Raw genomic sequence first — 13,508 nt, forward strand, 5'->3', positions numbered from 1 at the left:
TTAAAGATTGAGAAAAGTAAATGCAAGTTTGGTATGGATGAAGTTGAATATTTGGGTCACACAGTTAATGGCAAGGGGTATAAACCTAAAAGTGATGCTATGAAAGCAATTAAGGAATCCCCAAGTCCCAGTATTAAGGATGAACTCAGATCATTCTTAGGTCTGTGTGAGTATTATAATAAGTTTGTTAAGAAATGTGCAAGTGTAACAGAGCCATTAAGGAAGTTACTAAAAAAGGTCAAGTTTGTTTGGAATAAAGAATGTGATGAGGCGGTGAGTTGCATCAAGAGAGAAATCTGCAGCTCTACAGAATTGGGAGGAAATGTTTTTGGCAGGTTGACCAAAGTTACCGTAGATGCTAGTGGAAGTGGACTAGGTGCAGTGCTATCCCAAATTGATGAAGATGGCAGGGAAAAGATCATCCATTATGCTTCCAGAGCACTTTCGGACACAGAGAGCAGGTATTCAGTGATTGAAAAGGAGCTTTTGGCTTGCACATGGGCGGGAAATTATTTTAGGAAGTATGTATGGGGTTGCAAGTTTATCATTCAAACCGACCATAAACCGCTTGTAGAGGTTCTGACGGTCAAGGGTATGTGTAAAGCATCACCTAGGTTGGCCAGGTTAAGTATCAAATTGCAGGACTATCATTTTGTGATAAGGTATGTACCAGGTAAGAGAAATGTTCTTGCTGACTATTTGTCACGGTTACCGTTAAGAAATGTGGATTTAGATTTAGATACTAATGAAGACATGGTAGCAGTTGTACTTGAAGTGACCTCGAAGGAAAAGTGGTTGGATGAAATTAGTAAAGATTTAACCCTACAAAAAATTGCTGAGTTCACTATGTTAGGATGGCCAGAAAAGAGATTGATTGATGGAGAATGTCTGAAATATTGGGAAGTGAAGGATGAATTATCCATGGAAGAAGGGTTATTAATGAGGGGAAGTAAATTGATACCTCCCAAGGTGATGTATGAGGAACTCATAGAAAAGGCTCATCAAGGTCATCCAGGAATTACGGGGACCAAAAGTAATGTAAGGTCTGTATACTGGTGGCCAGGAATGGATTTGTCAATTGAGAGATTTGTCAGGAATTGTTGGCCTTGCCAAAACAGCGATAAGAGTTGTAAGATCTTCAAGTCAGAACCTGTTGCGATAGATAAGGGACAAGCTCCCTGGATGAAGTTAGGTATTGACATTGTGGGGCCATATGCAAGATTAATAGGGGAGAAAATATTTTTGATTGTTGATTGATTGATTATTATTCAAGTTGGGTGGAGTTGAAAGCTGTCAGGAAGGTTGACTCTGGAGAAGTAATCAAATTTCTGAAAGAAATTTTCAGGAGAGAAGGTTTTCCTAAAACCATTATTAGTGATAATGGTGTTCAATTTAAAAGTAAGGAAATTAGAGAATTTGCCATGACATCAGGGATTGATTGGAAGTATTCTGCACTTTATCATCCACAAACAAATGGGCTAGTTGAGAGATGTAACAGGATGGTTGTGGAGACAGTAGAATTGGCTTTAAGAAACAATATTCCTGTGGAGGAAGCTCTCATGGAAAAATTGTGGAGTATAAGAATGTCAGTAAAAAGAGGTTTGGATGTATCTCCCTTTGAATTGATGAGGGGTAGAACTCCCAACACGCTGTTGAGTCCTGAGTGGGTCAATTGTAAGAGAACACTAGAGTCCAGTGAGGTGAGGAAGGGCAAACACATCGGAGGTAAGGATGATAGGATTTTATTAGGTGGTAAGAGCGGATTGAGAATTTCACCAGGTGATATGGTAAGGATAAAACTAGGGTACAATGTTAGAAAGGGTGATTCTAAATATAGCAGACCGGTCAGGGTTTTACAAGTCCTCGGTAAGGCAGTGAGAGTTAGTGGTGGATCGGTATGTAACATGGACAGAGTAAGCAAATGGAATTGGGATTTGGGATATTGTAGAGCCAGTCCTTCCAGACAGGTTAGTGGATTTGATGTATGGATGAGAAATGATGAAGATTTCCAGAGCGCTGTGGAGGAGAATGTGAGAAGGCAGTCTGATGTTAGACCTGAGAATGTTGAGAATTTTGATATTGGGGAATGTGGTATGTTGCAGAGGAATGGTGATGAGTTGATTACTGAAAACAGGAGTATTGTTGACAATCATGACAGTCATGACAGTCACTTAGATTCTGAAATAGGAGCCACATCTGGTGACGAAACATTACGCACGTCAAGAGAGAAGATATTGCCATTCTGGTCCAAAGACACTATTATGGGAAAGTAGAGTGACAAATCCTTGGTTCATTGTATATGTCTTTTCAACTACAAGTTAATTCAGTGTTTCAATATTTGTTGTGTTTTCTTATCATTTAAATTGGGTGTGTCTTATTCATACTCAATTGTTAATAGGCTACTCCTTATTTTCTGTAGAATAAAAAGGGGGAGATGATGTCGTATTCTATAGCAACAGCGTCCCTGCCTGCCGCCTAGTTAGGAATGTTTAGGTTTGAAGAGGATTCGAGAGAGAGAGTCGAGATTGGACAGAGAGTAGGCTTCAGGTTGTGAGCGGCAGTGCAGGGCGCCGGTTTCATGAAGGTAAATAAACCTCTTATTTACAATATACAGTGTTACGAGCATACCTTACTGACATTGTCCAGTTAAGCTTTCCCCAGTGCTTTTTTTTTTAATTATTTTTATTTTTTTTAAATCTTCAAACCCATGTCTACAGCTGCAGCGTTTCTGTGACAGCATATCAATAACAAATTTGGCAACAGGAAACACCTTCTTCACCTCTTAAGTGCAGTTATAAAGTATAACAAATGTGTACACCGTTGCCAGTTATTGCTATATAAAATCTAGTGGCACACAGCATTATATGGGATTGTCATGAAAATCCCAGGTATTGACACCATGATCATGTGTTGTAATGAAAAGCTAAGATTCTTAACCTATTTCTATTTTTCGCCATGGTAAGCTGAGGCACTCTCACCAAATACAGCCATGGAATAGCCAGATATTGCCTATGTGAAAAATTAACGATACACAGACTCATACCTCTATGTGATTGTTATAAGCTCCTAGGCATACGTCTATATAACTGGCTTTGATAGTGCTACCCTCACATGTTAACTTGAAATCCAGTAAGGAGTTGTGAGATTGATCTGGTCCTTGTTTGTGGACTGGAAACAATGAATGTTGGAAAAGTGAGTCTCAAAGCCCAAAGCAAACTGAGCTGCTTATTCATAAAAAAATACTGGCCCAAGACTGCTGGGACATTGCCCCACCCCAGAAGACGCTAGGTCAGCCAATCTGGTAGCTGTGTTTGGAGAAGGCAGGGCTTCAGTTTCTATCGCTTTGTTGGTCGGTTGAGTGGGCTGCCATCTGAGGGAAGGGTGTAGAGGCAACCTGTTAGAACCCTAATATTAGAGGAGGGGGAGCCAGAAGCTGCTCGAGCATGGTTAGAACCAAATGCCTGGCTCTGGTTCGACTCAAATGCCTTTGTGAAAAGAAAACCCAACTGGAGCCAAGCCAAGCATCACCTCCATTATATTCAGCGAGTAAGTTAAAGTGACACTGACACTCTGAGACTGTTCAAAGAACTGCATTCCATCTTCTACTTGCTTAAAATACTTTGTTCACCTCTTTCCAGGAATTGTACGTTAGTGCAAACCTGAAGATGCAATGGTAGCTTGTGTGGTCTGAAACCTGCAAAATTGCAAATGGTGCAACCAGAAAACCTGGCTTTCACACGTTACCAATCTATACATTCCTATGATTCAAATTTCCTTTGACTGTCACAATTGGGATCACTTGGAAGGGATTATGTAAAATGTGTACTACACATGCTGGAGTGTCTCATATTATTTGAGCGTGACGTGGATGTTTATTCAGACAGGATTTTGCAGGTCTGACCTTTTTGTCACACATGGTTCGGTTAACTGGACTCATGATGGCTGAATCCGCCATTGGTAGATGGATTGTTTTGCATTTTGTAAACATACAATTTGCATGATCTCCATGTTCCTGGGAGAAAACGTGTGCATGCCACCACTTCCAAGGCAACATTTGTAGCTTTCTAAATGTGTATTTTATTTTTTTTTAAAGCGCTCACACATCGAGGCGCTGTTACAGAATTTTTTTGTTTTTGTCTTAGTTGCATATTTATAACACGCTTAAATACCCAGAGGTTTCTAAGCGGGGACCCGGGGATCGAACCTGTGTTTCTTCGTGTCGTCTTGGCTCCAAGGTGAGCATGTTGCCACTGAGCTATCCTCCCGGGACTAAAGGCATGTGTTCAACACTGAAATATCTAGGGCGGACACATGGGCTATTCCCTGCCTGCTTTACAAACTATATTCCCTGGATGTGTTACTGATGAGAGATTTTTTTTGTCTGGAGGTACTGTGAAACCTTTTCGTTTTAATCCAGCTGGCATAAATTGTCACCCTGCTTCCAAGTAAATTGTTTCTGCGTAATTATAACAAGTTTGGAAGGAGCGAGCACTTCTGGATTTTAGAATCATGAAAAAATTTACTTTCATGGTGATTTAGTTACTCTTAGCCGTAGTTTTCCCTCTTTCACAATTCTCGCCTAGAAGCCCCCAGTGTCGTTGCAATGTTGCATGATGTAAAAGGACTTTGGAACAAGCAGTTGGACCGCTCGAGCTAGTTATGCAGGGGTGAGATTTACATGGGTGAGTGAAGGGAGGCTTGCGTACGTGGGATTCTGAATTTCTGTAGTTACACATTGGAGTATCTTTACAGATGTAAGCTGACCTGCCTTGCTGCAATAATTAATGACGGTGAGAGAGATCTGGATTAAAAGTAGCTGAATAGTCTTTTGGGTAATTTTTCATTTTTTGGGGATATCTTTGTTGAGTTGATCAGTGTTAGGAAAGATTTTTTTTTTTGCAGGTTTCTCTCCATTGAGATGAATTGAACCCCTAAACCTTTGCTGTTATTTGACTTCTGTCCTGAACTTTGCAGGTATTCAAGCCTTGTTGCTTGTTTTCCGTTACAGGCCTCTTCTGTTTTGGGGGAACTGGTCAGTCCCTAAGACAACCAGTTAGATGGACCCTGCCTCTCTTAGCGAGATTTCTTAGGCTACACACATCACTTTCCAGTAAAGTTACACTTTCCAGATACAATACCGCCACAAAACATCTCAAAGCCTATCTCTTTAACTGCCACTCATGCCAGCCTCACTTATGTGCCTTCTCCTTGCTGCTTCTGTTTTGTTCCGCTGTAATCAGCGCCTTGATGCTTACGGGCTTTGTGCGCTTTTTATGAAATTACTAAATAAATAAATAAGTGCTTTCCCTTTTAGTGACATACATTTTTGTTACTTGTGGCAACGAATATTTTTCTGCCACGATTTTCGTTTCTCATGAGTGCACTTTACTGCATAATGCCTTTTTGAGTGGCATGTACTCAAAATAGCCACTCGATGCATTTTCCGCCCTGTAATTGGGCCATCCTTGCCCTGTCAGGTCACAAAATGCACTGTATAGAAAGCCCTTTGCTGGGCAAGGCCTCAACTTTCCTGGGCAAAGCAGCTCTGTGAGCATTTGGCTACGTGTGGGGGCTTGGACTGTCTGGTTCCAATCCACACTCTAGCCGCAGGTGTTAGGAAAGAATTCCATTCATGGGTAATTTTTCCTCCAGTTGTGTACCCCCCAACTTTTTGCTTTTGTCTGACCATCCTAGGCCTGACTTTTTCCAGTGGAGCCCAGCCTGTGGATCGCATTTGAGGTTTTTCCTTACAGGACACCTCTGCTGTCATATTTGTAAGTTAACAGAGGCGGCTTACCACCAACTATAATGATATTTGGGGTCCATTCTAATAATGGATGGTGATTTATGCAATGCACTTATTGCAGATTCCAACGAGGGAGACAGGTAGATTGATTTACACTTGCTATTATTACAGGCTAATGAGGACAACCTACTAAGGTAGGTTACAAATTGTTCACACTTATTTTATATTATAGACAATTTGGCTACTTGCAACCAGCTAGTAGCATTGTAATACCAAATTCTGATGTCAAAATATATATATTTTTCTGTCCACTTGGTTTACAGGACACTACAAAAGGAAACTATTGGGTGAGCCCCCAATCAGTTCAGATTTGTCTTATCACTTTCAATTTTTACCAGAATAGTTGTACTGGTGCAACTGGTGCAGAGAATTTTCACAATATGGTTAAATGCTACTCATTCCTAAAAGTAATCACAATGGAATTGCTGGAGGCACAACTCAACAATGGCACATAAATGATAACACCTCACATTAGAAACACTACCTTAGATGACTGACAACGCATGTGACTTATAAAGGACTAGGGTAGTCATAGTTCTCACTTTTGCAATAACAATATCCCAACGCGTAACACGGCTTGATAACTGTATGATTAATAACCTTTCCCATACGTAAGTTTCTTCTTTCTGGAACCCTGCCCTTCTGGGGTATGTATAGACCTTTTGAAATCTTTCCATTTTATGTTATGCTCTAAACTATGTATGATGCAATTTTTTGATTACTTTTACGCCATATTGATCTGTGCAAAATACTTATTGTGACTCAAATATTAACATTGTATCTATCACTGTACAATCTGTTTGCTATAATAATGACGCACAGCCTTGAGAAAGACCTCGTTGAAACACGTGTTGGCTGTTTCTGCGCAATTAAATCACCAGTAAACGAACTGCATGAGCAAACTTACAAGACTTTGGGACACTCATTTAATGGACAGTTCTGTAAAGGATACTGTACAAAAGTATTGGCAGAGCGCGAAGTGACAGTGGCAGAAGGGTTTACCACATATCACTCGCCACGCAGCAGGCACGCCTCATATTCCTTGCCCCAGCGCAATAGGACACCATGCACCCTTACCCTTTTTCTCTACAACCGTTCCAGGTCGATCTTCTGAGTTCACACCGAACTTAGTAAAGGAGCCAAGTATCCTGAACCGAAGAAGCTGGAAGGTTTGGCAGCCTGACCCCACTGTTGTCCCGTCGGAACCCCTGTTTCTCATCGATCCTAGGAGGCCTGCAAGGGCCCTTCGACCCGTTGGAGTAGTGGGACTAACTACTCTCGGCACCTCCTGCTTAACCTGCAAACAAGCCTTTTCGGATGGATTGTCTTGCATTTTGTAAACTTACAATTTGCACGATCTCCATGTTCCTGGGAGAAAACGTGTGCATACCACCACTTCGAAGAAAACATTTGTAGCTTTCTAAAGGCATTTGTTCAACACTGAAATATCTAGGGCCTCTTCGGAAGTGTTCGTGGACCGCCCAGTGAACTGACCAGCTTGTACGGGACCTTTGCTTTGGAACTGTCGTTGTCTCGAGTTTCGACCTGAGACTTTGGGAACCGTAAACTCTTGGTAGAAGGCACTATCCCACAGAGTTTCGTACACCTTGCATTCCTATGTCTGGAATTAGGAGAGTCTGCCTCAACCCGAGCCTACGCAGTGCCTCCGTCACCCCGCTGTGGTGACTAGCTTTGTGGGTGCCTTGCTGCTGTGCCCTAAAACGAGCTGCAGTGTCCCGATCCCGTCCCCAGAAGCGGAGAAAACACCACTGTCCCGCCACGGACTGAGGCCCCGTAACGCAGCCCCTGAAAGCTGTAGAGACGTGCAACTGCTGGACTCAAACCTGCAAACGAACTGGACTGACGAAGTTTGTTCCGGACTGTGTCATGGGTCGGTGAGTACTTGCAACACTTACCAGTGGCCCCTGGTGTATCCATAGACTTCTATGCACAAGTGTCCCCCAAGGGCCACTCTCCTTTTGTTAGGGTAGCCTGCGCTACCATCCTATTCGCGATTCCTGGAAATTGCTCTGCCCTCTTGTGGAGACTCTCCTTGAATAGTGAAACTTTATTCTTCATCCCCTTATACCCTTTCCTGCGACACTACAGCCCCTTGAAGAGACCCCTTGTGCACTTTAACGCACGATCGAGTGCTGACACGCTGAACCTACTTTTGAGCACACAGCTCCATACTTAGTAGGGATTGGACTGCCTATTAGTTAGGGCTGAGAAGTATATTAGCACTGTCTGACACTCTTCTGTTACAGGTTGTGGATCTTTAATTTTGTGTTGGTATTGTTGATATTGCTGTGGTTTCATCTTGTGTTTGACTTAAAAGGCCTTTAATAAATGTATATGTATTTTTGATATATACACCTGATTGAGAGTAATTTGTGGTGTTTACATGTGTGTGTGTGCTCATGGTGGGCTTTTGGTCACCCTCACTGTGATGCTGGAAATGCATCGGAGGGACAGTGCCTCCGTATCCTTGTCCTTCACTGCTTTTTATCGTGTGTTCTGTCGTGTTTTCCGCGCAGGAGTTAATGTGGGACTCCTGGCGGTGCAGCTCTCTTTTAGTTTGGTGTACAGACCCATGGGATACCCGTATGGCACCCATGGGTGGGGTACAACCCTGTGCCCCTAGTGTATGTTTTTGGGCACCTGTGTGTGGCCCACAGAGCAGGGTATGGGCTGTTGGCAGCTCCATGCTGAATTTGACAGGTGCTTTGAGAATCCTCCATTTTGGGATACCCAGGCCCTGCCATTGGAATCAGTTGATTCCTGATAAGAAACAAGATGGCCCCCGTGGACTCTTGCTTTCTATTGCCTGTTACCTTGTTTTCTCAAAGTCCTGGGAAGCCCTGACTCTGTCCCTTCCTCCTGACTGGCTGTTGGGTGGAAGTTCCATATATGGTGGTGTTGTGAAGTCCAGGGCAGACTGGCTGGAGCCTTCCCAGTGACTGTATGTTGTGGGTACACCCTGTGGGTGGGACCTGGGTGAATGGAGTGTGTGACGAATACGCATTCTGTGTTATGGGTGTCTAGTATCTGGTGTTTGACACAATGACTGAGACAGCCCTGCCCGAAACTGGTATGAATGCAGTGTGGAGTGTTGAATGGCTGAGTACTTGTCCCAATACACATAACTTGTTGTGAGTGTCTGGAGAGGAGTGAATGGTCTGAATGCACTATGCACCTGATTGGATGCCTGCCTGCCTGCATGAATGCCCTTCTGACCAATTGGTTGCCTGAGTGTGACCCAGCAGAATGAATGGGAGATCATCTAGTATATCTGGGGGCCTCTCGCTGCTAGAATTCGTGTTCAGAAGCTGAAGAATAACTGGAGTGAAGCTGAAGCTTAACCTTGAAGCCCTGCTGGAAGAGAAGAATTGCTGTTGCTCTCCTTCATAATCTGAAAGCTGCTGTGTCTCCAAGAACTGACCCAGAGAGGACCTGGTAAGGCGCCCCTCTTCCCGAGCTATGAGGGACCATCGTGCAGCAGCTGATCTTTGCCAAAGCTCCCTGGTAGACAGACCTACGACAGGCTGCCGACCGGAGACGGGGACCGGAGACTGGGACTGCCGCGGAATCCCAAAGAGAAGCGCCCGGACTGTTGTCCGCCACTGTCGACGACCGCCATCGCCGACTGGAGCTGCCCTGCTCCCGTTTGCCTAAGAACTTAATTTGATCCAAGGACGCTCTCGTCTGCATCGCCGCCCGCTTTATCGCGCTGGAGAAGGCCCGACCGTTGACGCACCGAGGAGCATCCGCCGGTGAGTTTCCCGCCTCTTAAAGACCACAGAGACGCTGACGACTGGACGCCCTTGCTGGGCCACAGTTCTTCACCATCTTTTTGCCGTCCAGAACTATCGTCACCGAGGTGCCCCGCACACCTCTTCCTTGCAGGACGCCAATGCTCCGTCATCGACGAGCACCGCTAGGAAAGAAGCTGCCACTTCACTGCCGTAGTTCACCCTGTTCTTCGTCGGACGTTCGATGACCCGTGACTCCTGCCTTAAAGGGAGGGCACTCAAGAAGGGCCTTCGATTTCCCGTCGACAAACGTTACAATTCCAGGTACATTGGGGCTGTAGAACTATTGTAGAGGGAAATAAGACTCATAGAACAATACATGGACTGGGCTTGTGATACAGCTTTGCTTTACAGGTTGCCCAGGTGGGGGGGGGGGATCTCCACTCAGAATTGTGCCTAGGTGGTAGGGGCCAGTATTCTGCCAATTGTTCAGCCATCTTGCTTTCCTTCCTCTCTCTACTGCTGATTTCCTCTTTATTGATCTGTGTGACATTTTGACAGTATAGTTGATGCACTTTAATGAGATCTGATAATATTGGTGGTACCACTGTAGAACTGTATATATTTACCATTGTTGATTTTCTGAGCATAAAGTGAGCTATTGTGATAGTGTACATAACCTTTCATATTAATTATATAAAGAGTGTGTTTTAACTAATACAGTGTGTGGACATTCCTTTGTGGGGTCTTGGGGACTACACTGTACTTAAGAACCAGCCTGCATCATCTCCTGAGAAGCTAGACCTTGATTGCTCGACCATAGCTACCAAATAGAGAATCTTGGCTTGGGTCCTCTGTGCCTCTCCTCTACCAAATAGAGAGCAGAAGTACAGACACCCCCCTCCAGTCTTTACACTCACCCCTCCTGAGACCTAGTCTTGACTGCCGCCAATACTACTTTGATTGGTCTGGCTTGTCCAGAAGGTTACCTTGTTCCAAGAAACCAGACTGGCCTTCTGAACCTCTGCCCACCAGGTCAGCATTCAGAAATCCATCTTAACAGGTGTATGTCTGGTGCAGGGCAGATGTAGGGCAAGAGACTGTCAATGATTGGACAGCCTTTGCCAGTTCGAATGGGGCAGAGCCTTTCCATTGCAGGGCTGGGAGCGAGCCATGGTCCATAGAGCCAAGACTCCTACAGCCATTCCTCAGACCATCGTGGGAATCAAGACGATTACTAAGAGCTGCAGCCTGCAAAATACCTGTGGACTACTGTTCAAGACTGCCAGCCTTGCCTACAGCCAAGTCCTGGTGAAACTCTGCCTCTCTAGACCAAACTCCTGAAGACCCTTGTTGTTTCTTCGACCCATAAGCTGGTTGAACCAACTATTCCATATACATGTACGTTGATCGTGCCCTCTGAAACCTTCAAAAGTGTCCCAGTACTGAACCGTGTGCTGACCAGCTCTGTGCAGTAAATCTGCTTTTCATCCGTCATCATTCCGAGCTTCAAATTGGAACTCTGCAGATTTGTAGCTTGTGTCACAAGAACTGTGCCCTACAGCTGCTTGTCTGCAGTTCCAAGAGGGACCTTCTGGGAGCATTTTCTGTGTTCTCACCACTACTGTGCTTCAGTGCAGTGATCTTTGCTGCTGCCTGCTTCCATGTCCTGGGGCATCTCCTGTCATCGTGGGACTTGTGGTGATCTACATCTTAAGGTGACAGGGCCATCAAGCTGTCCAGCATCAGGAACTGTCTCGCTGGAGTTCGGAATCACCACTTAGCTGGATTTAACACCGATGACTACCACTGCAACTTAGACCCATGAATCCCCTGCAGTGGAACCAGAGATAGAAGTAAGCGGGCCCAATGAATCTAGGAACTCTATAGATGGTTTCTAGTAGAATCTAATTAAGGGGCAGCCTGGCATAGCTGTTTCCACCTTGTCCTCCCACTATAGGGTCTCGCCTCTTGTTCTTTCATCTTTGCCCAAGCTTGGTTTTCGACTTCTAAAGTGTCCCGACTTCCTACAAAGGTTTCCCCTTGAGATATGACTTTAAGGGCACTAGACCTTCTCATGTTAACAGGGAAGGACTTAAGAAGCGATGGCAGATCTTTTTTTATGAGGCAGGGTAATGGTGTTTCCATTGTCATTTCAATGGACCCCACATCACTTAGCATGGAGCCTTCTCTCCCCCCTACATGCACCCGGAAGAGAGATGATCCCACCGGCTGCTAAACCAGCAGGGTGAGAGGCTTAATTTTGTTTCTCGGAATGCGCCACTACAATTAAGCTAGTGTGCCTACAACCATTGTAAAATCTTTTATTTTACACTCTAGAGCCCAGTTCCTTGCCCAGGCACCTCTACAGCAATCGGCCGCCATTGCTACCAACGCGGTCAATGGCTGCACTTCCTGATACCAGCTAAGCAGCATCGACGACCCTCTACAGCGGCCCTGGCCTCGGATTGGCCATCGCACCCTACACCCGACCCCCGGCTTCACCGACTGGCGTAAACCGAAGGGCAAGCCTAAGGGCCTGTCCGCGACGGAACGTGGACGGATGAGCGGCCCTCCCGTAAGTACTTTCTTAGCCACTAGCTGCCCAAACGCATTATCCTGCATATTCTATCTGCTAGTGCTCTTGTCCACGGCACCTTTGCAATGTATCCTAAATTGAACTTGCCCATTGCGAACCTTGCAACTGAACATAAGCACTAATCACGACACAGTGATGATGTACTTCTTGCCTATTGTGTCCCCCTTCGTACCAGGCCTACTGTGATTCCACCTAGTGAATTGCCTGAACTATAGACTACCAGCCAGTATCGTACGCAGTATACCTCACAACTTGAACCAGCCTGCTCGGTAACTCGCTGCTATTACCTCATTATATGTGCATAGCATGCCTATTCGATTCAGCCTAATGTGTAGTTTACTACTATTGCCTCATTATTTGTGTCCCATCTGAATCAGCCTAATTGTCTAGCTCACTGCTTGTGCCTCATTATTTGTGCACAGTGCGCCCCATTTGAATCAGCCTAGTGTGTAGCCCACCGCCGCTGTCTCAGTATTTATATACAGCGTGCCCATTTTGTAATGCCGACTCTGCAGCCTATCACGATTGGCGCTTTATTTGTGCACAGTGTGACTCATGTGAACCAGCCTTTGGTCTAACCCACTTGGTGGACCCATCCTCGGCCCTGTATACACCTGTTATCTCGAACTAGCCCACTCTGCGAAGCATACTCAGAACTATGTTTACAGGAAAGATCCAATTATACCTATCACTCCTTATCCTTTCCTTCACAATAATGTCTCTAATTAAAACCTCACCTTGCACCCTCCCAGATATAAACAATAGACTCCGAGCCAAACTAGCCCGACTTGGAGCCTAGAACGAACCGTTCCACTAATACAGTTGCCCACCCTACATCTAATACCAACGGCCCGACAACGATTTCCCTGCTGGTCCCACCCATGAGACCATGCCCAAAAACCCATACTCCAAGCATTGCCATCATTTAACATCTCACACCAGAATCAAAAAACCTAGTCCTAATCCAATGGGTTCCCATGAGCCTAAAGACTTTCCTACCATTTCGGGAGACCTGATCAACACAAGATCCCTAGTGGCACATGCCACTGAAATTGCCAACCTCCTGTTATCTTAAGACCTGGACTTCCTGGCAGTCACAGAATCATGGCTACATGATGCAGCTGGGCCTACCCTTATGCTAGCTATCCCTGGCAACTACCAGATACCTAGAGTGGGTAGACCCATTGCCAGAGGGGGCGCCTTAGCCATCATAGCCAAAACTAGCCTCGCCCTAAGAGTTGGCACACCACTATCACTTAAATCATGCATACTACTTACAGCCACACCATCTATATCTAGCAACCGGACGTTAACCATCTTCCTGCATTACAGACGCCTGGGACCTATCGGC

General features: G+C 45.1%; 1 protein-coding gene across 4 annotated transcripts in view; it reads left to right on the forward strand.

Annotated features, from left to right (window-relative positions):
* The window catches only part of SENP1 (SUMO specific peptidase 1), a 1,568,779-nt gene that overhangs the window by 150,786 nt on the left and 1,404,485 nt on the right, over positions 1-13,508 (forward strand). The gene's annotated exons all lie outside the window — the stretch shown is intronic.

This window comes from Ambystoma mexicanum, chromosome 3q (assembly GCF_040938575.1).
Source record: "Ambystoma mexicanum isolate Mex_15411 chromosome 3q, UKY_AmexF1_1, whole genome shotgun sequence".
NCBI lineage: Eukaryota > Metazoa > Chordata > Amphibia > Caudata > Ambystomatidae > Ambystoma > Ambystoma mexicanum.